This window comes from Miniopterus schreibersii, assembly GCF_964146895.1.
Source record: "Miniopterus schreibersii genome assembly, chromosome: 12".
In the NCBI taxonomy this organism is placed as follows: domain Eukaryota; kingdom Metazoa; phylum Chordata; class Mammalia; order Chiroptera; family Miniopteridae; genus Miniopterus; species Miniopterus schreibersii.
Genome location: NC_138112.1, coordinates 62,753,617 through 62,757,524, shown reverse-complemented (window position 1 = coordinate 62,757,524; position 3,908 = coordinate 62,753,617). Strand labels below are relative to the sequence as shown.

The 3,908-nt window shown below is 50.7% G+C and overlaps 1 pseudogene across 1 annotated transcript; it reads left to right on the top strand.

Moving 5' to 3' along the window:
• The first annotated feature begins 3,332 nt into the window (after positions 1-3,332).
• LOC308565552 (large ribosomal subunit protein uL6 pseudogene) lies at positions 3,333-3,908 on the top strand (annotated as a pseudogene). The gene has a single exon. The product of its transcript is annotated as a large ribosomal subunit protein uL6 pseudogene (transcript).

Sequence of the window (3,908 nt, the reverse complement as noted above, 5' to 3'; positions counted from 1 at the left end):
AGTGGGTTGGAAGCAGGTGTCTGTACCCCAAAAGCCTTCCCCAGGGATCCAATTTCAACGTTCTTCCTTTGGGGCCCAGGACCTAATGTTCTTCCTCTGCCCCAAGAGCTGGACCTCAGGCCTGGGGCTCTCCACCCTCACATCCCCACCAGCAGCCTCCTGCTCTCTGACTGTCCTTACTGCTCTGGCTGGAAGAGAGGAGTGGGTAGCCATGGGGGCACTCTTGACCCTGGGATGTGCTCTTTGCTGGTTCCACAGCCTGGCTCAGGGCCCTGCAGGCTGCAATTGAAAGATTTTGCCCTTTAAAAAGATGTCTTTCTTTTAGAGGGTGAGGAGCTAGTTATTAATGTGAAGAGACCCTTCTAGGACACATGTATTCTGGGCCTGCTTGGAAAATAGTTGAGCAATAATGCTTGAAGCACTTTGGAGAGGGACAGAGATAACTTACCTCCAGGGGAGATTTTTCTGGAATGCCCAGAAAACCAGGTGGGCTGGTTGCAGTAACTCTAAGGTGTCCCTGCACCTGCCTCTCAGGCTCTAAGGGGAAGCTTAGGCTCAATGGGGGTCTCCCAGAGGTTAGTTCTCAGTGATACTTGAATTGATAACCATAACAGGGGTCTTTTGAGATAGCATTTCTGGTATAGATTTAAGCAGGGGGTGGGGATAGGTGAGAGGTGGGGCTGTTTTAGGGCCTGGGGAGACACTTTCACCCCATAGAGGGGACTGCCTATAGCTGTTGCCTCCCAAAGAACGACCCTGGGTGGTACAAAGTTTCTCATCTACACAAAGGAGGTGGCCAGGTGCAGCCAGTGACTTGGGGAGGAGGCCTGGGTGGGGATGCCCTGAGTCACCACAGGAGTACTGGGGAGCAGCCTGCCCTGGGATCCAGGGCTCTGGACACCCATCCCAGGGCCTAGCTGATTGCCCTCTTGGACAGAGCCTTGTGTGCTGTTCTGTAAAATGGAGGTGTTACTATTTGTTCCAACTTCCTGTCTCTTCTGCTGCTGCCCTGAAGATGGCATGAGCCACTGATGTGAGGCTCAGAGAAGACTTGTGCCTGGGGACTTGGGGTCTGCAGGGGCCCCTCTTCTTGGTGGAACAAACCCTTCCTCAATGTTCCAGGATATTTGGCTCCCCCTTAGTGCCACCATTTATCACTATGTGGCCTGACCCCTTACTTTCTGGCTTGTGTCTGCTGTGCCCCCACCATACTGGAATGTGAGCTCGTCTGGGACAATGCTGCCTGTTTCTTGCTGCCTCTCCTGTGCTCAGCATAAAGCCTGTGCACGAAGGTGGTCCTTAATGTCCCTGAGCGCAGGTAGCAGAGGGCAGCAGATTGCCTCCTTCAGGGATTCCATCCTGGAAAGAAGGAAGAGGGACACTGCTGACCATCAGCACTGGGGCATCCGTGTGATCCTTACTGAGAGGAAAAATGGGACTCAGAGATTCAGTGACTTGCCCAGAGCGACTAAGTTTCCAGGATAGGAAAAATGGGACTCAGAGATTCAGTGACTTGCCCAAAGCGACTAAGTCTCCAGGACAGACTGGCCTGGGTCAGCGCCAGTTGCAGGGGTCTAATGCCCTGTGCAGCAGCGGGTCTGTGCTACCCATGCCTGCCTCTCGCGTGACGCTTGCTTGGGGGATCTGGTAAGATAGGGGAAGCCAGGTAGGGGACACTAAGCACTGTGCTGATACCTTCCTGCCCAAACTCTCCCCATCTTTGCTTGGTGTCTTCCTTGTGGTGACTCTTGGAGACTTGGAGTTGACCCTGGTGCCCCATGAGCCTGCCTGCCTCTAGGCCCTGAGATCTAGAAACCAGGTTTCCAAGCACCGGTACATCCTGAGTCCCCTACCCCACCCCAACTATCAGCACTCTTCCCTTTCTTGACAACCCTTGTGCAGGGAGAAACCCAGAAGGGACTCGGAGCCCTGGTGCTGGCAGATCCCCTCTCTTGGTCACCCCCTTCTGTGAGGCACTTTATAAGCTTTCATGAAGGTTTGCGTAGACAATGCTACTCAGTGGTGGCAAGTGGCACTTTCAAAGTCATGTCTGCGCTGCTCCAGGCTCAGTGCTCGGGCTCCTCAGCACTGAGGAGCTCATTTTCCCTCACAGCAATCCTGAAAAGGATGTGTCGTCATCTTCATTGTATAGATGAGAAAACTGAAGCACAAAGAGGCAGAGTTACTCGCCCAAGGCCCTATGGCCAGGAAATGGCAGAGCTGGGATTTGAACTCAGGATCCTGGAGCAAGCTGGCACTTTCTGAGAAGCTCACGCTCAGCAATAGTGAGCTTTGCATGTCTCCATGTTGGGCAGGTGTCCTGGCTGCATTTGTTGGTCTCTCTGGGCCTGGGTGTTCCTGGGTTTGCTTGGAGATATGATGGAAGGGAGAGTGCGAAGCATTGACAGTATAGAGTGAGGGTCAGTGGGCTAGGCAGCTATCTGGGCAGTCACCCTTAGCTGGAGGGCCTGGGTGAGGTGTTTGGCAACCCTGCAGCACCTACCCCCTTCAAGGTGGGTCAGCAGCTTCTCTGAGGCTCAAGTCCCAGCCCAGCCTCCTGACTCTCAGGCCACAGTGGGTTCTGAATCGTCCACAGTGGAGCCCAGCCATGAACTTTTTCCCACTGGGGCACCCACAGCCGGATGCATTCTGGCTAGAGTGGAGGGAGGGAGCAGGCTGGAGACAGTGGGAGAGGAGAAGCCATTTGATTTTGGAATTAAATGTATGAAAACAATGGACATAATGGCTCTGGAATGGACAACTCACTGTTTTAATTTCATTTTTTGTATAAGTAATGTGCTCCCATAGGTTAAGGGAAGGGCATATATTGTGGAAAGTCCTCCAGCCTCTGCGGCCAGCAGCGTGGCTCCTCTCGCAGAGGTGGCTGTTGTTTGTGTGCCTGTCTGGAGATAAATTAAACACACACAAGCAGGTATGTATAGACAATATTTTCAAATGTTTGTATACTACTCAGAAAATACTGTTTGGCATGTCACTCCTTTTAATAGTGTATGTTGGTGATCTATATTAATATACAAAGAGCATTCTTAGTCTTTAATTATGGTTGGGTAATATTCCATTCTATGGATGTACCGTCATTATTTTAGTGAAATATAATTTACATACAGCCAAATGCATGTGTCTTCAGTGGATAGTACAATGGATGTTTGCATATGTATGTACCCACGGGAACACCACCCAAACAGAGATTTTCCATTTCCCCAGAAAGCTCCCTTGCACCCTTCCCAGTCAATATCCCCATCAAGAAGCTGTCATCATTCTGAATTCTATAACCTCATCTCCGTTTTCTTTAAAATGGAGGTAATCTCTTTGCCGCATCTACTGCGAGGATGAAGACCATTCTCAGCGATCAGATGTCGACATCCCAGGAAATGTGGACATCACTCTGAAGGGACGCACAGTTACTGTGAAGGGCCCCAGAGGGACTTCAATCACATCCATGTGGAACTCAGTCTCCTTGGAGAGAAGAGGCTCCAGGTCGACAAATGGTGGGGAAACAGAAAGGAACTGGCCACGGCTCACACCATCTGCAGTCAAGTACAGAACTAGATCAAGGGTGTCACCCTGGGCTTCCGTTACAAGATGAGGTCTGTGCACACTCACTCCCCCATCAACGTCATTATTCAGGAGAATGGTTCTCTGGTTGAAATCAGAAATTTCTTGGGTGAAAAATACATCCACAGGGTTCAGATGATGAGATCAGGCGTTGCTTGTCCAGTATCTCGAACCCAGAAAGATGAGTTAATTCCTGAAGGAAATGGCATTGAACCTGTATCAAATTCCGATCCTTTGATTCAGCAAGCCACACAGTTAAACAAAATATCAGGACATTTGGGGACGGTGTCTGTGTTCCTGAAAAAGGAGCAGTCCAGCAGGCTGATGGATGA